Below are 26,332 nucleotides of genomic sequence, written 5' to 3' on the forward strand. Positions count from 1 at the left end.
AGTATTGCTGTGATAGAAAAACAGAAAGAAAGAACATTTTGGAGGCTGTAGAGATTGCTCAGTGGTTGAGATCACCTGTAGCTCTTCCAAAGGATGCTTGTTCAAATCCCAGCATGGCACACAACAGGCGGCTCACAACTTCCTGTAACTCTAGCTTCAGGGGATGCAATGCCCTCTTCTAGCCCCTGATGATACCACTGGACACAGACACATACAAATGAGTAAAATGAATAGTTTTTGAAAAGAAAAGAAAATTCTGGGCAAGACCTAGTAGCAATGTCTTGAAAGAGAATTTTTAATTAGCATTAAAGCAACCAGAACAGCAGAGCTCTCTAACTCATAAGTGCAGGTCGGCAGGTATGCTAGCCCAAGGTCCCAGACGATAAGTCACAAAGAAGGCGGGGCTAGGAGACAAAGGCCTATTGAGTGTTCCAGGGACCAGCTGGCCATAAAAGATAGGGAGGATACACAAGGACAAACTCCTGAGAGAAATAGGTACATGACATGGTCAAGTGAGTAATGAGCCAAGATCATCCGATCTTATGGTGTTTGCTTAATCCCCCCTTGAGGCCTGCACACAATGTTCCAGGTTTGAGTTTAACCAGATGTGTCGTTAGCTCAGATGAACATCTACCCTCGGGTTCCGAGAAAAACAGGAACCAAGGACTGTTCCCATGTGATTAAGTCTGACCTTACCCCAGATCTGCCTACGCAATTTGCTGATGTTCAAATGTCTAAAACAACCAATTGTGTGTGGCGGCGCCAAAACTTCCTGCCCACCCCCCACCCTTGCCCATATAAACCCCTAACCCCTGGGCTTCTGGGTCAACCCCTCTGTCTCCTGCATGAGATACGTGTCGACCCGGAGCTCCGCCAATAAACTGCCTCATGTGTTTACAGCAAGACGGTTGCTTGTGTGTCTTTGGGTGCGCGCCATCCCGAGGCTTGAGTGAGGGTCTCCCTTCGGGGGTCTTTCAGTCTCAGGTCTCATTCTATCCAAAAACTACCGGGAAACCCAAATCCATTTACACTTATTTCAGTTAGACAAACAAAGCAGCAACATAAGTGCTGAGAAACACAATTCCACAGATTGTTTATAGTAGTGAAACGTTGAATGCCTTTAACAGAAATGTATCCAAATCTTTTGTATACTTAAATGTTTTTAATAATCATGCTTTTATTCTCTCTCAACAACATGTATAAACAACGGATTTGCCCAAGTGTGGTGCCGCACACCTCTAATCCCAGAACGTAGGTAGTAGAGACAAGCAGATCTCTGTGAGTTCAAGGCCAGTTCTGGTCTACAGAGAAAGTCACAGGACATTCAGAGATACATTGTAAGACCCTATCTCAGAAACAGGAAATGGGAAGTAAGATCAAGGAGGAGGAAGAAGAGAGAGAAGGAAGGATGGAAGGAGGGAAACTTGAGGAAGAACTCAAGTAGATCATAACATAATCAGGATGCAATCTTAGTAAAGCAAAAACTATTTTAATCTGTCCTGGGGTTCCAAGGTCAGAGAATGTGACCCTAGAATTCATGGTCATAATCTTACTGCAGGTAAGGAGAGCCAAGGTTGAGAATACACATAGTGGAAAGCAAGGCTGAAAGACAGAATGGCCATGATACATCTCTAACCGTTCAGCTGCGGTTAGATATCTAGAACATATCTCTGCATCTTTCGTTTATTACAGGAGATAGATAGATAGATATCATATATATATATATATATATATGATATATATATATATACACACACACACACACACATATACTTCTTTGCCTAAGCAAAATTGAGTTATTTGTGATAACACTTAGAAAATAAGGGTATTGTGAATAATACAGTGCACAAACAGACTGGCAGAGTGCTGTTAGGAAGGTAAATGACGGCTTCAAAATGCTCCTGAACTAATTTCTGGAATTAGGGAATATGCTACGTTCCATGTAAAGTCCTGGAAGATGTGGTCATAGCAAGGTTCTAGGGTGGTTTTCCCAGGGTCTTCACATTGGTGTGATCTAATCACAGGGTCTATGTCAGAGAAAAGCACGAGTTTAAGTCAGAAGATATGAAAGCCAGATGTAGGGACTGGGTAGGAGAAGCAGAGGTAAAATAATGAGCTCTAAAATGTGAGAAAGGAGCTATAAAGCCAGAGGCAGCCTCTCACAGAACCCTCACACCTCTGTCATCTTTACAAGGACCCTGCATGACCAACTTCACTTTTGCCTTCTTAGTCAAGGTTTTATTGCTGTGAAGAGACACCACAGCAACTTGTATAAAAAGAAAACATTTCATTGAGGCTGACTTACAGTTTCAGAGGATTGGTCCACTATCACCGTGGCGGGAAGCACAGCAGCGCGCAGGCAGACATGGTGCTAGAGAGGAACTGAAACTTCTACATCTGGATTCGCAGGCAGCAGGAAGAGACTATAAGACAAAATAGGCCTGTCTTGAGTTTCTGAGACCTCAGAGACTACCCCCAGAGACACACTTCTTCCCAAAATGCCACACTTACTCCAACAAGACCACAGCTCTCAATAGTGCCAGTCCCTGTGAGCCTACAGGGCAAATTTCATACCAACTACCATATCCAATGATGCTGACTTCCAAGTTCTAATTGATAAAACTAAGAAAGAAACAATATTTTTTATTCACTTTGTATCCCAAGTGTAGCCCCCTCCCTCCTCTCCTCCAAGTCCTAGAGAAGGGGAGCCCCGCCACCACCAACCCACCCTGGCACATCAAGTCACATCAGAACTGAGCCCATCCTCTTCCACTGAGACTGGGCAAGGCAGTCCCACCAGAGAGAAGTGGAGAAAATATTTTTTAAACCACATGCAACTAGCAATTTGTTACAGCAACAACAGGACCACTAATATAGTTGTATATACTTCATGAAAAAAAATTTTGTCACCCAATATCCTCTACACAATTAAGAGAAATGAAATTATGTCCTTTGGGAGAACAGCGAGGCGGAGGAAGACACTCCAGGTTTCCTCACAACGCCTTAGGACCTCAGGATGACAGTCTGATACACGCTAACAGCTTTGCTGTTGCGTTGGTGGCAACAGCTCAAATATGGTTTCTCTACCTGCAACTAATGACACTGATGAGAAACACTGATTCTCCAAAAAAAAGCAACACATCTAACACAGAGTCTAAATGTCACAATTTTTCAAATGTAAGGCCCATAAGGGAAATGGGCCAGGAGGCAGGAGGATCACGAGTTCAAGGCCAGCCTGGGCTGAATAGTAAAATCCAGCATATTTTCTTAATGTAAATATATCTTACATGAACAAAATCCTACAGTATATAAATTAGAAACATATGATATCATCTGAAATAGAATCAAGTATGCGGCTCCAGATGTAAATGTTGTTTTTATTTCCTCGGATGATGGGATGAGATGAGAGCCTTGCCCAAACTTTACTAATGCGTGGCTTGGGCTGAGCCCAGAGCGTCTCTATCTATCTATCCCTAGGCCTAGGCCTGGAAGCTTCTAGCCTGCATACAACCTAACCTTCTGCAAGGTTGGACCTTCCAGCCTCCATCTGCTAACCTAGGGGTAGAATGTTTTCAGCCTCCAAGACTTATTGCTGAACAAACTCACCCTTTCCAGTTCTTTCTGAACTCTGGCTGGCTGGTTCAACTCAGACCTTCTGGCCTAAACTCTTCTCCAACGTGACTAACTCAAACTGGTTTCTGTTGGCTTCTCTGTATGGATTGCTCTACCTGGCCTCAAACTAACTCTGGCAATGTGTTCTAATGTTCTGGCTCCTTCTAATTCTCTGGCTCCTCTGTCATCACATGTACCTAGCTTGTTCACTCTGCAACCTGTCTCTGTAACACTGTCCCAGCAATCAACTCTTGGTTTAAAAGGAAAGAAGGAAAGAAAGAAAGAAAGAAAGAAAGAAAGAAAGAAAGAAGGAAAGAAAGAAGATGAAAACGCTCCTCTCTTCCTGCACTGTTCTTCAGCAGTGCCCCTTTACTGTCTTATTCTCATGAGAGTGGGACACATTGTATCTCTGACTCATTCTGTCAAATCTTTCTTTGATTCATCCCTTTGTCTGCCCCTCAGTTAGACTTTCAAACATGGCTGATTTTTTATTCTATAAACAAGCCTAACCTTCATTGTTTGGGATCAGAGGTGTGCACTAAGGGAGTGCCTGTATTCCAGCCAGAGTGCATGTGTACTGCAGTCAGATCACATAGTCCTAGAAGGTCTTTGGACGTGATCCCTTGACAGAGCAACCATGTTTCTGAGTTAAAATTTCTCTATACATCTGGATAAATAACACCAATAAATAATAATATTGGGTGTGGAGGTGTGTGGGTGTGTGGGTGTGTACATATAGAGAAAGAGACTGTCTAATATAACAGAAAACCAAAGAGCTTTATGTTTGATTCACTTTTTTCTCTTTAATTTTATTCACAATATGTAAAATAGGTTGAGAGGTAGCTATATAGCCAACTTGTTAATTGCTCTTTGAGCAAACTCTGAACAAGTTGTCACCATCTAAATAATGAGCAATTGTAGATGTGATTTCAGTATAAAATAACATTGGCTTTTATGTCTGGAGAAATATCATATCACTTCGATTGCCTTCAGTCAGATGTGACATGTTTTCTATGGAGATACATATGTTTTCAATATGCATAGTCTTAATATGACAAACTATTTCTTTTTTTATTAAAGCGAATTCTCACATCGCAACAGCTAATCTCCCAGTTGTCAGCTTCATAAGTATCTGAGCACTCATTTACCCTAGCATTTTGGTTTTTAAAAGCAATGTTCAGTGAACACAAGTGCATTTCCATATTTTCAAGGCGGAGTCGTCCTCACCTACCAGACATGACTGCCTGCCCTCCCACCGTGGAGCCCTACGGCTTTTGTTGTCTTCCTGTCACATCTGCTCACAGCAGCTCTTCTTCCAATTGCCTCATCTCTCCCCACAGGCAAACGAATGAAGCTGTCCACCCCAAGCCACAGCAAATGGCCCAGTGGGTAAATTATAATCGTCCATTAGACTTCATTGCTAAAATGAGAGGGGGCAGTGAGGCCTCCACTATTCTTGCATTTTTTGAATCTTGAATTCATCTGAGTAAGTCTAAAGATTCACTCCTAGGCCACCCAATTACATTCAGTTCATTCACTTGCAGCCAAAAAGCTCTTGTTTTGTTGTTTGTTTTTTATAAACTTGATTATTTTTAAAAATCCTAAAAATAGAAAAAAAAATCACACACCAAAATTAACCAGATCCAAAGTCTATGTATCAAAATGAATAGTTTTAATAGCAATAATGTAATAGCAATGTGGACCTTCATATTGGAGCTTAAACTTTCATCATCAAATCTTTTTTTTTTTTTTTTTTTTTTTTTTTTTTTTTTTTTTTTGGTTTTCGAGACAGGGTTTCTCTGTGTAGCCTTGGCTGTCCTGGACTCACTTTGTAGACCAGGCTGGCCTCGAACTCACAGTGCTCCTCCCGTCTCTGCCTCCCGAGTGCTCATTATCAAATCTTTGTATGCATTTACTCTATCAAAAACAAAATTCTGAATAACTTACTATCTAAATAAGGGATAATTGTGCATGTGATTTCAAAAAAAGCTCTCATAGCTGGATGTGGTGGCTCATGCCTTTAACCCCAGCACTCAGGAGGCAGAGGCAGGCAGATTGCTGTGAGTTCGAGGCCAGCCTGGTCTACAAAGTGAATCTAGGGCAGCCAAGGCTACACAAAGAAGCCCTGTCTCAAAAAAAAAACAAAAATAAAAACAAAAAACAATACAAAAAGCTCTCATTAAGTGTACCTGGGACCAGAATATGTTTTCTTAGAGGAATTTTATTCCAGCAACATGGCTTCTCTGGCAAGAGATCACATCCAAAGACCTTCTAGGACTGTATGATCTTACTGGAGTTCTGACACACTCTGGATTACAGTATGATCTGGCTGTAATACAGACACTGCCTTAGTACACGTCTTTAGTCCCACACAATGAAGGTGAGGTTAGTTTATAGAAGGAAGCAGCCATGTTTCAAAGTTTAATGAGGGGCTGACAAAGTGATGAATCGGAGAAAAGAACAGACAGAATTAGCCAGAGATAGAATACACCCAACTCTCACAAGAGCAGGACAGGAAAGAGAGGCTACTTAAGAGCCGCCCAGGGAGAGAGAGTTTACTGAGAGCTGACTGCTGGGCCCTAGAGTCTCTGAATTAGGGGAGAACAGCATATGGGGGAAACACCCCAGAGATCCCTTGGAGAGCTTTGGGTAGAGGCTGAGGGTGTCATATGTTAATAGGCACATACCAGGCATCCCCCCTCAGCACCAACTACACTTTCTTGAGACCCCATACCTCTTGCAAAAATAGAAGTTCCAAGTTTTCATTAATACAGCTAGCAACTATAATTTAGACATTACATTTATAAGAAAATAATTTTTTAAAAAAGCAAAGAGATGGTGTAAGACACCTTTAATGCCCACATTCAAGAGGCAGAGGCAGGCAGATCTCTGTGAGTTTGAAGACAGCCTAGTCTACAGAATGAGCTCCGAGACAGCCAGGGCTACACAGGGAAACCCTGTCTTGAAAAAAAGCAGAAAAAAAGTGCGGCCCTCTCCACTGTGGGTATGCTAATGAGGCATCCAACTACAGCCTATGAGACTTTGACACGCCACATATTTAAACGGCGTGCTCGCGGGCATTCGGGGTCTTTCGCTTCAGCTTCAAGGGCGCTCCCAATAAAGCGCGATTGAGAAGGATCCTGGTGTCTGCGTTGTTCCTGCCGGCGGGAGGGCGCGACAAGTGGTGCCTAAACCCGGGAATTTGAAAACAGCACTCGGACCACTAGACACTTGCGAGGACCCTCGGGATCAAGAGACCCCCAGGAGGATTCAGAACTCATCACACGGAGCGGCAGTACCGGTAAGTCTCCCTTTTAAGGGCATGCCCCCATTTGGCATAGACCCCCTTCTGGCCGCAGGGTTGAAACAGAAGGAATAAACAAGAAAAGGGAGAAAAATAGCAAGAAAAAGGATAAATATAATAAAAGAGCAGCTCAGACAAAAGAAAAAGAAAAACAGGAGGAGAAGAAAACTAACAATAAGCTATACCCGGTACTCGATGAGTTCGCTGATCTGCATATTAGTAGTTCTAGTGAATCAGAGTCCGAGAATCATAGTGGAGAGGAAGAACTAAGTTCTGAAGGAGAACAAGATTTGGAGGAAGCAGCTGCTCACTTTGAGCAGAAAAGATATGGGCCATACGGAATAACCCCGTCGGCACCCCCTCCATATAATCCTCAGTTCATTAGTAAACAGAAATCCCCTAGAGGTGGCCAGTATTAGCTCAGCAAGGCATTAAGTCTTGTTTAACCCACTTTGGGGAATACCCTGATGTCATTATTACTCCCTACAATGCTCAGCAACTGCAAGTGTTGTTAGCCACCATTGATGATTGGGCGATTTTGAGAACAATCTTCCCTGGTAAGATTGACAACCATCTCCCCAAGGACCCATTGCTGCATTTTGTGTCTACTCATCCTGTCATTTTTCCCCGGATGACGGCTAATTCGCCTATTCCGAATGCTATTGACATCTTTACAGATGGGTCTAAGACAGGATTGGGGGCCTATATGGTATCAGGACAAGAACCAGTCACACTTCAGTTCACTCCCAATACCCCGCAATTGGTGGAATGCCAAACGGTTTATGCTGTTTTTCAACGGTTCACTGAACCATTTAACTTGATTTCTGACTCCCACTATGTAGTTAATGCAGTGCGCATGCTAGAAGTGGCGGGAAACATCTGTCCCAGAAGTCCAATAGCACACCTCCTAAGGGACCTTCAAAAGATTATATGGTCCCGACGCCACCCATTCTTTGTACAGCATATCAGAGCACACTCCATGTTGCCTGGGCCTATGGTCGAAGGCAATAGATTGGTGGATGCTGCTACCAGATCCATAGCCTTTGTAGTGCTAGACAATGTCAAGGCAGCCAAAGAATGTCACTCCCTATACCATGTACCTACAGCAACCCTAAGAAAGAGATTTCACATCTCCAGTGCCACGGCAAGGGATATAGTCACCAACTGTGCCGCCTGTGTGTCTTTTCATCACCCTCCTCACACAGGGATTAATCCCCGTGGTTTACGTCCTGGAGACCTCTGGCAAATGGACGTAACACATGTCCCACAGTTTGGGAAACTTAAATATATGCATGTGTCCATTGATACCTGCTCGGGGATAATCTTTGCATCCCTTTGTACTGGAGAAAAGACGACTCACGCTATTACTCATTGCCTGGAGGCTTGGGCGGCATGGGACAAACCCAAAGAACTAAAAACAAACAATGGCCCTGCCTATACCTCTAAAGGTTTTCAATCATTCTGTGATACCATGCAAGTCAAACATGTCACTGGGTTACCATACAACCCTCAAGGGCAAGGCATTGTAGAACGAGCAAATCGGACCCTAAAGGAATTGTTACAAAAACAAAAAGGGGGAATAAGTTCTGGGCTTACCCTCAAGAATCAATTATCACTAGCCCTATTTACTATTAGTTTTTTGACGCTTGATTCTGCCGACTGGATGGCAGCGGAACATCATGGTGATACCTTCTTTACCAAATTCCCTTCCGTAAAATGGAAGGATGTATTAACAAAACAATGGAAAGGCCAGGATCCAGTCATAGCTAGATCCAGGGGAGCTGTCTGTATCTTTCCACAGGAACAAAGTGATCCAGTGTGGGTTCCAGAAAGACTTACAAGAATCATCAAAGAGGAGGAACAAGATGCTACGTCGCAATACATCGAAGACCAGTCCCCTGATCCTCCTGGTGTTCCTGATGAACCTGAGTAATAGCAAAGCCATAAAGCTTTGGGCAGTTACCAGAGCCTGGCCTATACCCATGCCAGTACAATACAACTTTAATGCTTCTTTTAATCAAAGTAAATTGCTATCAGATTACCTTGCAGGAAACTGGACGCTGAAGGCTGAAGAGCTATCCCAACAGCTCTTGAGCCGAATCGCTCACCTGAATGGCACTCGATTGAAACCTTTGACCCTTGGGGAATTCACCTCTTGGCTGCATTCTGCGTTTTCCTACTTTAAGGAATGGGTGGGGGTGGGAATTTTTGGAGCTGTCACAATCTGTGGCCTCGTGTTCTGTCTCTGGGTATTATGTCGGATGAAGAGAAATCACACCCGTGATAAGACACTTATGATCCAAGCATTACTTGCGGTTGAGCAAGGCGCCTCTCCTCAAGTATGGCTAGCAAGCCTAAGAAAATGAGCCTCCCTCTACCTTTCCCTTGTATGACCTTTGCACCCGACTGAGCCTTGTTGCCACCGCACGTCGGAAGGCGCGCATTCCCTTCCAGTGCTCAATGGCCATTGCACTCGGTGGGGATTCTGCCCATTGCACGCGGAATGGCATTGTGTGCTACCCCTGCCTTGGTCCTCGATCAGATGGGCCATAATATTGGTCTAGCCTTGATCGGACTGATTTCCCTTCACTCATTTCTTATAAAATAAATAAGGGGGAGATGTAAGGCGCGGCTGCACCCAATAATGGCGGCAACCTTTACCGCTCCCGCGCATGCACAGACATAAGCCCTCTCAACGCGCCCCTCCCGAACAGGGGCATGCAAATGAAGCACTCAGGTGCGGCCCTCTCCACTGCAGGTATGCTAATGAGGCATTCAACTACAGCCTATGAGACGTTGACACGCCACGTACGGACTGTATTTAAACGGCGTGCTCGCGGGCATTCGGGGTCTTTCGCTTCAGCTTCAAGGGTGCTCCGATTAAAGCGTGATTGAGAAGAATCCTGGTGACCACGTCGTTCCTGCCGGTGGGAGGGCACGACATATATGTCTGACAATCATGAATGGTCAAAGGTTGTGGCATATGTACATACTGGAGTTGTATTCAGCTGAAAAGAATAAAATCATGTCATTTTCCTGAGAATGAAATAGAAGTTATTATGTTAAGCACAGTAAGCCAGACTCCGACAAGTAGAATTACATGCTTTTTCTCATCTGTAGAATCTAAATTTAAATACATATATGTGTGTATGTGTATATATGCATATATGCTAGATATAACATGAAAGTAAAGGGGGACTGTGTGGAGGTTAGGAGGAATCTATAGGGGAGGAGAGTGAAAAATAAAAGAAAGTAATAGAATAAGAAGAGAAAGCATCCTGTTTTCTTTCTTAGGCTGATATAGATATATAGGTATAAATATAGAGATATATTAGGGGGAGTGGGGCAGGGAGGGGAAGCTGAGCAAAGTACAATGACACATACATGTGTATGGAAATGTCACAATGGAGCCTATGATTTCATAGGCCAACAAAAAAATTAATAAAGGGTAAAAAGAAAGTCAACAGTGACACTGTATTAGTGTGGTACTGTATTAGACTACACCAAGACAACGCTTGCTAACTTTGTTTAAATTAAAAGTCGCAAACTTCAGGAAAACAATTCATCCCAAACTTAGCATGAGAGCATGACAGTAGCGCTCATCCCTCAGGTCCCTGGAGATAGGCTCCAGAAACCCTGTGGATACCGAGAACTGCTGGTGCTTGAGCTCCTCATACAAATAGCACAAATATTTGCATATAACATATATATTTCATATGACTTACATGGAGCTTCTCATCTTTTGAAATCACCTCCTGATGACTTATAATGCATATTGTAAAACAAATAGTATGCAGTAGGGTGTAGGGGGTTATTATATAATAACAAAAAGGAGTGTAGATACAGCCTTCATGGGACAAACTACATAGTACACACAAAAATAAAAAGACCCCATACAGGTAGGTGCTCCAGAAGAAGAGCTGGAGAAACTGAGCTGGGAAAGGGTGGGAGGCTGCACAGGCTCGCCCTGCACATCACTTCACTCATATTTACTTGCAGAGAGCTCAGTGCGAGCCAAACTCCGGTTTTGCATTTTGGAGCTCTTTGGACTTCTTTTCCAAAGTATCTCCAATTCAAGGTCGGTAGAGCCCACGGAGGCAAGAGGCCAGCTTTTCTTCACTGTTCTTGCACATCGGGAATCCAGGTGCAGCTGGACCCTCTGGCTCCATAGCTCCCGGGGCTCCAATCAAGCTATCGACTTGGTCTGCCATGATCGTAAACGAGAATGGAAGGGGACACATGCCTGTGCTCACTCCGGTGACTGCTGGCAGGATCCGGTCCTTTGCGAGCTTCTGATAGGAAGGATCAAGCCCCCCACCCGCTGCTGGCCCCGTTCTACCGTCGTGAACACAGAGCAGCTCACAATCCAGCAGCTTGCTGTTATCACCGCAAGGGAGTAACGAGAGGCGAAACGCCTGCAAAATGTGGATGCCAAAGATGTCCAAAAAAGAGACAACTTAGCTCTTTTGCTTAATCTTATGCCCAGAAAAAAAGTCAGTAAACCTGTTACAACAAGAGTTCTAAACTGCTGAGCCATCGCATTAGCCCCGTAAAAAATAATTTTTAGATGGGCAAAGAAAGGGATGTTGTGTCATTGTGGTACCTAGAAATTTACATTTGGGGTTTTTTTTAATTACCCAAGGACCTTTCAAGGCTATATTCATTTAACAAAATAATTGTACAATGCAAATTATATATATATATATTTATATATATATATATATATAATCTTTTTTTTTTTTTTTGGTTTTTCAAAACAGGGTTTCTCTGTGTAGCCTTGGCTGTTCTAGACTTGCTTTGTAGACCAGGCTGGCCTCGAACTCACGTTGATCCACCTACCTCTGTCTCCCAGAGCTGGGATTAAAGGCGTGCACCACCACCACCTGCCTATTTTTTATCTTAAGACCTCTTTAGTTTTTTTCTTTTTTTTTTTTCTCTTGGTGTTTTTGGTTTTTCGAGACAGGGTTTCCTGTATAGCTTTGGCTGTCCTGGACTCACTTTATAGACCAGGCTAGCCGTGAACTCACATCGATCCCCCTGCCTCTGCTTCCCGAGTGCTAGGATTAAAGGCGTGCACCACCACGCCCGGCATTTAAGACCCCTTTCTATTCTGAATCCTCCTCTATTGCATAACCCTTGCAGGAGACTGGCATGGGAGAGGCTACAGCATTTAAAGCAAAGATACATTTATTGGGGATTCATGTGAGTTGCAGTCACCTCACCACACTGAGATTTTTGCCCATCATCTCAGTATAAGAACGGCTTTCAGGGCTGGAGAGATGGCTAAGTGGTTAAGAGCACTGACTGCTCTTCTACAAGTCCTGAGTTCAATTCCCAGCAACCACATGGTTGCTCACAACCCTGTTTAATGTGATCTAATGCCCTCTTCTGGCCTGCAGGTGTACATGCGGGAAGAGCACTATATACATAATAATAAATAAATCTTTAAAAAAAAAATAATGGCTTTCAGAAATTTATCTTTGAACCAGACATGGTGGTGTTCCCAGTACTTGGGAGGCTGAGGCAGAAGAATCACTAAGAGTTTGAGGCCAGCTTAAACTGTACTCGGACTCTGTATGAAAAACAAAACTGCATCTTTGCCACGTAGGTACACACCTATGATCCCAGCACTCCAGTGTGTAAATGCACCACATTTGCTTTATTCATTCTTCTGCTGAGGCACATCTAAATTGTTTTCAGTTTCTCGCTTTTATAAATAGTGCAGCAGTGAACATGGTTGAACAAGTGTCCTCATGGTAGGATAAAGCATCCTTTGGGTACGTGCCCAAGAGTGGTATAGCTGGACCTTGGAGGTAAATCAACTCTCATCTTTCTGAAAAACCACTACACTAATTTCCATAGTGTGTATTCAAGTTTGCACTCCCAACAGCAATGGGTCGGTGTCCCCTTATCTTACGTCGTTGCCAACATGAGCTGTCAGTTGCGTTACTGATTGTACCCATTCTGACAAAAGTAAGATGGGATCCCAAAGTAGCTTTAACTTGTCTTTCCCTGATGACTAATGATGCTGAACGTTTCTTTAAGTGTTTCTCAGTCTTTTGAGTTTCCTCAACTGAGAATTCTCTGTTTAGATCCATTTTTAATTGGATTATTTGGTTTTTTGATACTTAGTTTCTTGAGTTCTTTATATATTTTGGATATTGTTTCTCTGTTGGGTACACAGTTGGTTAAAAAAAAAATCTTTTCTCCTTCTGTAGGCTGCAGGGTTTTTTCCCAAATGACAGCGTCCTTTGCTTTGCAGAGCGTCTCAGTTCCATGAGGTCCCGTTATTAAGTGTTGATCTTAGTGCCTGTCCTAACAACAGAGTTCTGTTCAGGAAGTCCTCTTTTCCTGTGCTAGTGAGTACAAGGCTATTTCCCACTTAGAAACTTTTTAAAATCCCAGTTTTAGAGACCTACTGGTTTGAGTATGAGAAAGAGCTAAAAGAGCCAAACAAAAAAGGCAATAAATGTTATGTGTTTGGCACTGGCTGTGGCTAATATCTAGGTAGTTTTGAAATTGCCACCGTGGCTCAGGATGCTAAATCTATAACAACAGCATCTGAGCAGGGCCCTGGTGCATTCTTCTTGAAATTGCCCTGGTAAGTATGATGCTCTTTTTCCCAAATGAATTAATTTTAATAGGCTCTTCTCCACTTACAAGAAAATCAGAACATTTTTCCATTATTAGACTCATTGGCGCATGTTGCTTTTTAAATTACCAACATTTTACATAGAACTATAGTATGTTAATCTGCTAAGCAATGACAATTATAAGAATTTATGTTTTAAATAGATGTAATTCAGAACACAGAAAGGGTCTTAGAACACTGTTATGAAAAGGGCTTACCCACCCCCCCCAATTTACTGTGTGTGTGTGTTTGTGTGTATGTGTGTTTGTGTGTGACTATGTGTTGTGTGAGTAAGTGTATATGTGTGTGTGTGTGTGTGTGTGAGCACATGTGTGTGAGTGCCTGACTGTGTGTGTTAGAGGCACACTCACACCACAGCACACGTTGTGGAGGTCAAATGACAACTCTCTAGGGTGAGCTCTCTCTTGTGCACTTGTGGGATGGGGCTTCAAACTCAGACCGTCATGCTCGTGCACAAGCGCTCTACCCACTGAGCAACCTCACCAGCCCTACAAGCAGAGCTTTGTAAAATTGCTTTTGAAAAGAGGAGAAGGCAAAATGTGATGGCAAATTATGAAGTGCACGCAAGTAACTTTTTAAAAATACCTATGTTTGGGCTAGAAATGTAGCTCAATTGGTAAGGAACTTGCCTACCATTCGTGAAGCTCTGGGTTCAGTTAAACTGGGCATGGTAGCACACACCTATAATCCCAACCTCCCAACATGAGGATCAGAAGTTCAAGGCCATCCTTGGCCACTTAGCAGTTTAAAGCCAGCTTTGGATATTTATCTTAAAAACAAATATAATAATCTTCTCTTTGAGTTAAATTTCCCAAAACCTTATTCCCTGGGCTGAGAATGAATTAAGTTCCAGATAAGATAAGGAGAGTTAGAGGAAACCAAACCAGAAATCCATTTTTTTTTTTTGAGAGAGAGAGAGGGAGAAAGAGAGAGAGAGAGACAGAAACAGAGATAGAGACAGAGACAGAGACAGACAGAGACAGAGAAAGTTTATCACACGGACCTTTTATTTGAGATTTCCACCCAAAGGACATACCCTCCCTTCCATAGATTCTTTTTGTTGTTGTTGTTGTTTTGTTTTCTTTTTTCGAGACAGGGTTTCTCTGTGTAGCCTTGACTGTCCTGGACTCACTTTGTAAACCAGGTTGGCCTCGAACTCACAGCAATCCGCCTGCCTCTGCCTCCCAAGTGGTGGGATTAAAGGCGTGCGCCACCACCGCGCAGCCCTTCCATAGCTTCTTCATGGACATATTTTTCTCACTATCCTTCTTCACGGCCTTGACTACTGGCGTCTCAATGTCCTCCTGAGTAATGTGGACACACCGCTCCCGCAGAGCATACATGCCGGCTTCCTGTGCACACACCCTTCACTTGAGCCCCTGAAGCTCCGGGCATCAACTCAGCAATTTTTCTCAGATTGATCCTGCTGGGCAAGTTCATTCTTCCGAGTGGATTTTCAAAATGTCCAGCCGGGCCTCCTCACTGGGAGATGGGAATTCAATTTTTCTGTCAGCCTTCCCAGGACTAAGCAAGGCAGAGTCCAGGATATCAATCCTATTAGTTGCCATGACAACCTTCATATTCTTGGTGGCCTCAAAGCCATGCAGCTGGTTGAGCCGTTCCAGCACTGTGCACTGGACTTCACTGTCCCCTCCAGAGCCTTCCTCCAGCCGTGAAGAGCCGATGAGTGAATCTCGTCCATGAAGATGATCGATGGAGAATGTTCTGTTGCCATGACGAACAGCTCCCTCACCACTCCTGCCTCTTCCCCAATGGATTTCTATACCAGTTCAGAGCCAGAGACACGAATAAAGGTATAGACCATACGATGAGCCCCAGCGCGGGCCAACAATATCTTCCCAGTACCTGGGGATCCACAGCAAGCCACTCCCTTTGGCTGCGCTTCAAAGAGCTCAAGGGGCTTCACGGGCAGCTCAATGACTTCTTTGATCTTCTTGTCCGGCCCACCAATCATTTCATAAGTTGAGTCCTCCACCTTTTCCACCATCACCAGTGACACCGGAGGGTCCACCTTACTTGGTAGGATCTTATGCAGAGCATCGCTGTCATTTCTTAGAGTGACCTGGCCATCGGGTGTCACATCATTGATGCCGATGCTCTGATCCACATCAACAACAAATTTGCCCTCAGGATGGACCTTGACCAACACTTTATTCCGCTTTAAACAGTAAATACAGATGAGATTTTAAAAAGAAGAAGAGAAAGAAAGAAGGAAGGAAAGAAAGATAGATAGAAAGAAAGAAAAGCTTGAGGAATTTCTTGGGGGAAGCAAAAAAACATTGTTCCCCTCCCAAACTGGCTATGTAAATTGAGCAAGTGAGTGAGCACATTCTAGAACAGTGGACATAACTGAAGAGTCGCTTAAATCACTTATTTCAACTACAAAAATGCTTTGTGCTGTAGGCAGAATGTTATTGTGCACTGGGTAAAGATTCAAATGCTGATTTCTGCACCCCTACATCTGGCTGCAATCCTTGTTCCAAGAATCTCTGTTAATTTTTGCTTCCCAATTGTTCCTTGATATGTCAATAAAGAGGCTTGACAGCCAATGACTGAACAGGGAGAGAATAGGGCTGGACTTCCTGCCAACCAGGGGAGGAGAAGAGAGGGAGAGGAAGTAGGGATTGAGCCCTGAGGAGATGTCATAAGATAGCAACTGGGGACAGAGAAAGCCATAAAAGCAAGTATCTCCGGCATTTACACTGAGAGGAAGCCAGATTAGCTTAGGGTTAAAATAGATTAATGCTGCTCAGTTCTTGTGCCATATGCATGTTACATAAATACATAAAGTCCCATCCCAGTTATTTGGATACTAACCAGGTTAAGAGAGAAACTGCAGCACATTTTAAAACAACCACTAACACTGTGCTCTCTAACGCCTTCCAGACACTAACCTAGCAGACAGTGGAGGTCCAAGACAGAACCTTTATAAGAATCACTGCTTCGCTGGGCATGGTGGCGCACACCTTTAATCCCAGCACTCGGGAGGCAGAGGCAGGTGGATCACTGTGAGCTCGAGGCCAGTCTGGTCTGCAAAGTGAGTCCAGGACAGCCAAGAATAACACAGAGAGACCCTGTCTCAAAAAACAAAAACAAATAAGCAAAAAAAAAAAATCACTGCTTTTTTAAACTGAAAAAAAAAAACTAATCATTTATTTGAAGGCAAAACTAACACTTAAAATCACGAATGTAGTGCATCTTTTACAAGTCTTAGGATACAGGTACATGTGGGAAAGCCTTAGGAAATGGGTGGATTGAGAAAGCCTGAGGGATAAAGAGAGTAGAGCTGGAGAGGTGATACTCCGGAGATAAAGAAACAGCAGTGTCTCTCAGGTGAGAATATTTCTCCTGTGGCCTCTCCCGTAAGGAACTTGTGAGCATGCATCACTGCATTTTAAAAGCAGAAGGGGAGGGCTAGAGAGATGGCTCAGAGGTTAAGAGTATCAGCTGCTTTTCCAAAAGTGCTGAATTCAATTCCCAGCAAACACATGGTGGCTCTCGACCATCTGTAATGAGATCCAGCGCCTCCTTGTGGCGGGAAGGCACACGTGCAGGCAGAACTCTGTATAAATAATAAAGTAATTTTTTTAAGTGAAAGGGGGAAAAAAAGCAACTATTTCTAGGTCCCCTTCGACCCTTTCTCTCTACATTTACGCCAAACAATGTAGTGTTAAGTACAGATGTGCTGTATAAACGCAAAATATGTTCAAGAGAAGTGCTGGCCGACCTTCATGTCTCTCCTGGCAAAAGATGAGTTTTTGAGTAAAAGAAAATGCTTCTCCTTCTAGTTCGATATAAACAATTCAAATAGTACAATTTTAAAATCAAGGCAGGGTGGGGGCACACCTGTAATCCCAGATACTACGGAAGCCAAGTTGGACGGAGTTGTAGTTTAAGCTCAACAAGATCATAGCGAGTCTTAAAGGTTAGAGCTATTGCCAAAGATGAATGGAGATACAAAACAGGAAGTGTTAGAGATGCTGTAGCAAACCTCACTCTGTGTGTGTGTGTGTGTGTGTGTGTGTGTGTGTGTGTGTGTGTGTTCAGTTGACAATGAATACACCTTACATTTCCATTTTTCTTGTCAAATTTTTAGTAATTTATTAGTCAAATGATTTTTCTAGTGTAATAATAGACTTGGTTCGGGGGGGGGGTGGGAAGCTCAAATTTGAAATAAAAATGTTGGCTTAGGTTATTGTGTAATTCAAATGCTGATTTCTGTACCCTTCGTATCTGGTCGCAAGCCCTGTTATGAGAATTTCCTGATAAATGTTGTGTAAATTCTGCTCCCCAATTGTCCCCCCTGATAAGTCAATAAACAGTGAGCAGGAGAGAGAATAGGGGTGGATTTCCGGGGTGGACTTCCTGCCAGCCGGAGGGGGAGGAGGAGGGGGAGGGAGAGGAGGAGGGGGAGGGGGAGGAGGAGGGGGAGGAGGAGGGGGAGGAGGAGGGGGAGGGGGAGGAGGAGGGGGAGGAGTTAGAAGAGGAAGCAGGGGACTCAGCCACAGGCAGAGGTGTGGGAGAGATAAAGAAGATTCAGCTGGAACAAAGAAAGACCTAAAAAGGAAGTAATTTGGGGATTTTGGCAAAGATAGAGTCAAGATAACATAGAGGGTTAAGAACAGGCAGGCAGAGGCAGATGGGCCTCTGTGAGTTCAAGGCCAGCCTGGTCTACAGAGTTCCAGGACAGCCAGGGCCATTACAGAGAAACCCTATCTCAAAAAAAAAACCAGGAAAAACAAAAGACTTAAACTGTTCAAGAGTGTGTTGTAAAGCCTTATAAACAAATATAAGAGTCTCAATTATATGTATAATAGCTGGGTTAAGAAATAAACAAACACTGTTTTATAAAAATAACTTCAACATACCATCCTCACACAATCCCTGCACAACTATTGTAGCAAATGACTGCTTGATTATGTTAGGAAATTAGACTTAACTCTCAGGGTAACTGCACATTTTATCTATATCTTGCTTCATGACTTAAACAACATAACATCAGTTGAAAGACTTCACATTTTCATTTATGAGATGGGAAAAACCCAGTTTGGGAAATATAGGGGTTTTTTTTTCCAAAGAGAAATAATGAGTGACATTCAGAAAAATATTGTGAAAGAACTATTAAGAAATGCCGGGCATGGTGGTGCACACCTGTAATCCCAACGCTCTAGGAGGCAGAGGCAGGCGGATCTCTGTGAGTTCAAGGCCAGCCTGGTCTACAAAGTGAGTCCAGGGCAGCCAAGGCTACACAGAGAAACCCTGTCTCAAAACAAAGAACTATAAAGAAGTGATGGCTTAAGATCAGTATATAAAAGAAATCACCTGGCATTATATGTACTTTAAATTACTCTCTCACCAAGAAAATGCTCAGGTGATATTCTGTAACTTAGCATTTCTGAGCAATACCAGATCCTTCACACAAAAGTTCCCATAGCATTTTGACTTTTTTTTTTTTTTTTTGCCTCTATCTGGACTCAGAAGTTTGAAAGAATAAGACAGTGAGCACTGAAAAAATGTCATATCGAGCACATAAAAGTTATATAAAGAAATAAAGCTAATCAAAAACCCACGGCTATGATCTCTTACTAGACGAAAAGCATTCTTTAAAAGACCTAGTTTACCAAGGTAGCACATGTCTTTAAGCCCATCACTTGAGAGGCAGAGGCAAGTAAATCTCAAAGTGGCCCGGCCAGCGGGGGCTCGACAAACGCTCGGGAGGAGAATTCTCCGTATAGGGACAGAACACAAGACATGAAGAAGGAGAGCAAGTCTTTGATCAAGCTCTCAAATTTTATTTTTCAGGTAGAAGGTTTTATAAGGCAGGGGGCAGGGAAGCATATTGCTATGGCAACCCAACTGCAGGCTATCTCAAGATGCGAGGAATTCCAAGCAGGTCACAATGTTCTGCCACACCGAATATTTTGCTATCTTTATCTAATCTAACTGCTAAACTACAACAGGGTGGCTCCATCTAAATCTTATCTTTAGTCTAAGTGCTGAACCACGACAGGGTCAGCTGGTTTCTGGTTAATGACAGACTGCTGGAGAGATGGAAACCTAGGCTCTGACAAGATGGCTGAACATTGGCCATACGGCCTACTGTCCCCAATATCAAGGTTCGAGGCCAGCCTTGTCTGTACAGCAAGTTCCAGGCCAGCTGGAGTTACACAATGAGACCCTGACTCAAGTAAACGAATGCATAAATAAATAAATAGAAAGAAAAGAAAAAAGCCAATTAAAAAAAAACTACTTTAACGAGAAGTGTTACATCATTAAATATTAAATATATTATCTTTCCTAAACATACTAAATAAACCAATAATTTATTCCAATGGAGTAAAATATTAATTTATGTAGGAGATGCATTTGGGGAAAAAACAAACCAGCAGCAGAGCTAAGTAATAAGAATGGAGAATACCCATGTACGTTCTTTATGCAATATGTTCTATTTGGAGAATAGTATTTCCACTGACATTCTCACTAATAAACCCACTCCTTTAGTTTGTAGTGAATATTCACGATTAAACATATCTAGGTGATTTTAAAAGAGTGAATCTAAGTCAAATCTTCCTGGATTTGAAATGAAATGTAATAGGCAAACATAATCTAGCCAAAACCAAAATGTGGCTGATTTGAAGAGGTTCCTTTTGGTCAAAATTAGAGTGTTGACATCAAATCGATAAGGATGCTCAAGGGTTACAATGAGTATTAAGAATGACACAGAGAGTGAGAGAAGGCAAGAGCTAGGGGTGGGGGTGGGGAACGATAAAAATGCCTTTGACAATCTATTAACCTATTTATAAATCAACTCTTCCAAGACTATGAGGAAGATGCTTCATCCACAAGTCTTCCTATTACTGGTTTAAGCCACAAGAACAATTGATTGTTCGGGTTTTTTTATTTTCTTAATCCTTTTAGCATTTTATTTATTCATCATCATTATGCATACTGGGGTCTTCCCTGCATGTATGTCTGGGTACCGGGTGAATAAAGTGCCTACAGGGACCAGAAGACATTAGATCCCTGAAACTGGAATTAATAGACACTTGTGAGCCATCATGTGGGCACTGGGAATCGAACCCGGATCCTCTCTCTCGCAAAAGATTGTCACTTTCCTTCCAGTCTTCCATTACAAACTGCCCAGTCTCATGCCAAGCCCCCGGAGCAGACAATTTGCAGGGGCCTGGCCTGTCCTCGCTCTCAGGCCTTACTCCCTAGGGACTCAGCTGAAGCTCATGGCAGACCCAGCTCCCTCCCGGCCTCTCAGCTGTTTGTGGTACCCAACTTCCTCCACCCCTCTAGCGCCCACCCCCGCCCCGCCTTCTAACCCATCTCCAATCCTTGGTATTAGGCCACCATATCTGGACAGACACGCTACCCAGGATCCCCAGTATGTGACTTGTGTCAGCAGATGATCTTTCTCCCATGCAAGGACAAACACTAACACGCAAGACATAACGAACAAACAAAAGCTGAGAGCCCGAGGGTAAGAACCTACTCACTGTGAAAGGGAAGACATGAGTTCAAATCCGCAGTGCCCATGTAAAAGCAGGGCCTGGCAAGCATGCCCATAACCCCAGCACCTGGGATGGAGACAAGCAGGATCTCCGATTCAGAGCGATACCCTGGCAACAAGTAAAGGGGACCGTTATAGCGGAGATGCACTAAGTCATCCCCTGGCAGCTATGGACACCCTCACCTACACACATGTGCACATGCCACAAATGCACACCACACTGAAAAATAAAAACAAACAGCCCCCTCAAACAAAACAGAACTGTCATGTCCCAGCCCACAGGAAAAATCGAATCAGGGTTCCCCTGAAAGAAGGAGTGGGGATTGAAAGTAGGATACAGAGACACGAGAAATAACGAATCAAGTCAGGACATTTCTGATCAAGATTCACTTTAATGCCGACTAGTAAGAATATATAGAGAGCAAGGTCAATAGGAACCATTCTAATCCCACTCATGCTAGTACCAGGCAAGAATACAATCGCCTGAATCTCTCCCTGTAGAACTTCCTAGTTCTCTGGGTAACTCCCTGTAAGAACTTCCTATTTCTCTGAGTAGTTCCCTGTAAGAACTCCCTTGATCCTCTGGGTGGTTCCAAGTTGGGACTTTCCTACTTCTTTCAAAGGTAAATAGTCCAAGGATAGCCTAGAACATAAGACCTCTTGAGGCAAAGGTCAGCAACTCGAAGGTTAAGCAATGGGATTTCTGACATGGCAGAATTTAGCACGGCTCCCCACACAGAACCCCAGGGAACAAACAAAAACAAGACTCAGTATCGTATCGTGAGCCTTGTACCCCGGCACTGGGGAAACTCCAAGCAGGAGGATCTGTGTGAGCTGGAAGGCAGCTTGGGCTACACAGAGAGATGCAGCCACAAAATACAACATAATACATATGGCAATACTTAATGAATAGTAAATGTGACAAGGCGTCTGTTGATTGACAGGGTCTGCATCTTAGCCTACTACTGCTATGATGAAACACCATGACCAAAAGCCAGACGGGGAGGTAAGGGTTTACTTGGCTTACACTTCTACATCCTAGTCCAAGGCAGGCTGGGCAGAGAGGCTGATGCAGAGGCCACAGAAGAGGCCTTGGTTCCCCAGGCTGCTTTCTTATAGAGCCCAGGACCACCAGCCCAGAAATGGAACCACCCACAATGAGCTGGGCCCTCCCACGTCAATCACGAATTAACAGCTCAGTCTTATGGAGGCATTTTCTCAACTGAGGTCCCCTTCTCTCAGATGACTTTAGCATCTGTCAAGTTGACAAAAAAACAAAAGCAAAAACGCAACAAGTGAACCTGGGAGACATAAAAGGCGGATTCCCAGGAGCCCAGCAGGAGCCAAGCTCATCCCAGACAAACAGTCCCTCCTCCTCCTCTCCATAGGAGGGCACCCTCTCCCACTTAGACTGTGGCTCCTGCCAGACGTCTCAGGACTCAGCTAAGCACGCACTTGATTTGGGAGGAATGGGAGACTGAAGCAGTTACCTCCCTGTGCTGCTGTGGCACGGAGCTGACTGGAAGCTTGTCTTCGTCAGCGCTTGGTGCCATCAACCAATCTCGGCCCTTTCCGCCACCTCTCGTGTCTCCCCCTGTACAGACTTGGCCGTTCCCGAGAGCACTTGGCTGTGAACACGCAGAAGGCCGGCTCTGTCGGCTCCGTCTATCTGCCGAGACTTAAACGCTCTCTGGATCCTCCGTAATGACGACCGTGGAGAAATAATGGACCACAAAAACCTAAAAAGCTCCACAGGTGCCCACTTCAGGAAGTTTGGACTACAAAACCCAGAACGGTTAGGGTCCACAAACGCCGCCTTCTGGAGACTTTGGACTACAATACCCAGAAAGCTAAGCGGTCTTTGGGGGCCGTTAGACGTTATCCCGAGCAGGTGAAAGCCCTCTGCTGCCTGAGGTCGCAGGAAGGCTAGTTATAATAATAATTAACCGGAGAGTGCAGAGAACAGGACCTCGCTTGCTCCCAAGCGAGAACTTGCCCCCGATCACAAGACGCTGGCCGAGGGAACAAACATTGATCCGAGGCTAACGTAGGGCGTGAGACCGTCTGCGTTTCTGGCTCTGGCCAGAGTCCCCTTGGAGTCCTGAGGGTCTCGAGATGCTGGAGGCCACACTGCCCGGTGATAACTACGCAGAAGCCTCCTTGAATCTGTGAGCACTAAAACACCGCAAAGTCCAGAATGTTACAAGCCACACAGGCTCCTGAATAAGCATGTGCAGGCAGAATAGGCTTTATTACCCAGAATGCATGCGCTCATTAAGCCAGGTGTAAACCACAGTACTCGGGCCTTGGCCGCCACCCCAACCTTACTATTTAGCTCCTTTGGGCATCACTTCTCTGAACAGATTCTACTGGCCCTCACAAAAATGCTCCCCCAGATAGCTGGGGTTATAGCTGGGCTCTTCGTAAGTAGCTGCGCCAAATCGTACCTAGTAGCAGAGTCCCTGGGCACAGATGTCTCGCCTTTGCCTGTGCGCTATTCCTGTTTTACTGAGAACATGAGCACAGTAGTTTGTACTCTGCCTGATGATGAGCTATGCCCTGGAAGAGGGCTTTCTGCGCTGTTCCATGTCAGTGCTCTGAGTTGCTCAGACAATCTGATGTCTAATCTGCCTGTTTTGTGAAGGAAAACCACGCCCCTACAACTTGAGCTCTTACTGTGTACCGTTTGCAGTAAGACCTCCAGGTGACGGGACCAAAGGCATACAAAAGCTGTAAAAGTCCTTCAGAAAAGCAACTCTATCAAGCACAGGAAACAATGACTATTTTCCACAAAGGTTTCTGGAAAACATTCATTCTGATTTTTACCCTAGATAGCGCGATTCTACTAAAATGCCACCGCAGTTCCGTAGTGCAAACACACACACCCCAAACAAGTTTCTGCACCCTTCGGCTTAGTTGCACCCATACACACAAGTTTATACACTACTTTTAAGTGTACACGGCCCTGGGCAGTGTCGATATCTATCTTTATGAGCTTCAAAAAGTGTACATCCCAAACCCTAACACTAACCCTAACTCAAGACCCAGCCCACACTGAGACCCTAAACTAACACTAGCATTAACCCTAACCTAACCGTCTAACCCTAACACTTGACATAAACCTACCTTTCCCTAACCCTCTAACACAAACCATAACCATAACCCTTTAACCTTAACCAAAACCCAAACTCTAACCCTCAAACCCTACCCCCCTGAGATTTTGCCGGGTTTTCTGAATGATGCCACTAGGTGGCAGCCTCTTCACACCATTACTTTCTCTCTCTCCCTGCCTCTCTCTCCCTGCGCCCCCTTTCTCTCCCTGCGCCCCCTTTCTCTCCCTGCGCCCTCTCTCTCTCTCTCTCTCTCTCTCTCTCTCTCTCTCTCTCTCTCTCTCTCTCTCTCTCTCTCTCTCTCTCTCTCTCTCTCTCTCTCTCTCCCTCTCTCTCTCTCTCCCTCTCTCCCTCCCTCCCTCCCTCCCTCCCTCCCTCCCTCCCTCCCTCCCTCTCTCTCTCTCTCTCTCTCTCTCTCTCTCTCTCTCTCTCTCTCTCTCTCTCTCTCGTTTGTTTGAGATTCTGCCGATTTCTCCCGTTTCGGTCACTGGGTGGCACCATCTGTTTGCTGTTTCCTCTTCTTTTTGTCTTTTGGTTTGTTTAAGAAAAAAAAAAAGGAGGAGGACTCCTTTCCTCACCACAATTGGAACTTTCCAGTCATACCAATTGGCTCCTAAAGTCACGCCCTCCCTACCCACCAACCCACTCCACCCCACCCCACCCCCACCTCTGATTCTCTCTCACTCCCACGACAGGGGAGGGGAGCTGTGTCAGGGCTAATGTGAGGTCATCTTCTCTGCGTTGCCAATGTTGCTGCGTTAGTCATATTCATCTTCTACTTCCTCAAGTCGCTTAAAATTTTCCCCTAAGACGAGAGGACCACAAGCTATCAACTCTTCAGCATTAACTTCGGGAGGAGGAATACAGGGATAGATTGTTCTCACAGGGAAGGCTGCAGAAGCTGCCTCTAAGGCAACCACTTGGTGTCGCCCTTTCCTGACTACGATCCTTCTCTGCTTCGGTTCTGAATTTCTGGTAAACCCCAAGCTCTAACTGCCTTGCTGGAGTCCACCCTCTTGTACCCATCCCCCTGGGGTGATTCCCAGAAATTCCCGACTCTGTTTACTTGGGAAGAAAGGGGATGTACTTAGGCAGAGCTAAGGAAGGCTTTTTTGGCCGCAGCCGCTGGTACGGATGCTGCAAAGCTACCCTTTTGGGGCAGATTTTTCCATCCAAGCACCCTGATTAGACCTCCAATGATACACAGGTTCCAGCCCCTGGACACTTTTCATCAGTACCTTATGACTGGAATTTGGGGTGCAACTCAAAACCTCATTAACTGTCTAACTCTTTAGGTTCTTTGGGGCCCAGAAGAGTCTCCCAATGAATTTCAGAATTTGCACCCTTTTGATCCACTGGCTGGGGGCGGGGAAGCTAGAGCATTAAATTTGGCTTTTGTTACTCAATCATCTTCGGATATCCAAAACTCTAAAAAGCTTTGCAGGAATGAATAGCTTCAGAGTGGCCCAAAGGGTCTACAGTGACCCAGACACTAAACAGCAAAAGCAAATGGCCTTGGTGCTGATTAAATCACACGCAGCCAGAAAGAGACTCTGCTGACTGGTTTCCACTCAACTCGCCATTTGTGTGAAGAATCTGCGATGCCTGCTCAGCTGGGCTGAAGAATGGGCTGTGACTTAACAGAGACAAGAAAACTCTAGAGTAAACCTTTGCTTTGTTAGGGAAATGGATGACGAATCAGCTGTGATTAAGAAGAGACCAGCAAGCTGGGCAAGGTGGCACCTGCCTTTAACCCCAGCACTCAGGAAGGAGAGGCAGGCAGATCTCTGAGAGTTTGAGGCCAGCCTGCTAAAAAAATCTTCTGGGAAGTGTTTCCTGAGAGTCAGCACACAGAACTGTGTCCCAGGGGTGGCCAAGGTTGTACATTGTGCTGGCAGCTGAGATTAGTAACAATATAAAAGTCACTCAGGTGGTGCTGGTTTTAAAGGTGTGAAGAGGTCATGGAGGGCAGCTGAGGCTTGGCTCTGTGGGGTAGGGCTGGAGTCCCTGAAGAGAACCTGTGGGCTATTGGTGAAAGTGCAACCCAGTTGCAGAAGAAGACCCCAGCATTTTGCAGATGCCAGTGCCTTGGGATGACCACCAGGAAAAGCTCCAGC

At 44.5% G+C, this 26,332-nt stretch overlaps 1 long non-coding RNA gene and 1 pseudogene across 2 annotated transcripts; both read right to left on the bottom strand.

Moving 5' to 3' along the window:
- Nucleotides 1–2,312: 2,312 nt before the first annotated feature.
- On the bottom strand, nt 2,313–22,987 carry LOC311591813. The gene is made up of 3 exons (XR_014777233.1): nt 22,596–22,987; nt 21,092–21,214; nt 2,313–2,423 (listed from the first exon to the last, which is right to left on the bottom strand). It is a non-coding gene; the product is annotated as an uncharacterized lncRNA (long non-coding RNA).
- Nucleotides 14,616–17,322, bottom strand: LOC311591815 (26S proteasome regulatory subunit 8-like; annotated as a pseudogene). Its single transcript has 2 exons — nt 17,317–17,322; nt 14,616–15,747 (listed from the first exon to the last, which is right to left on the bottom strand). The product of its transcript is annotated as a 26S proteasome regulatory subunit 8-like (transcript).
- Nucleotides 22,988–26,332: the final 3,345 nt, after the last annotated feature.

This window comes from Acomys minous (assembly GCF_964271855.1).
Source record: "Acomys minous genome assembly, contig: scaffold_78, whole genome shotgun sequence".
NCBI classification, from domain to species: Eukaryota; Metazoa; Chordata; class Mammalia; order Rodentia; family Muridae; genus Acomys; species Acomys minous.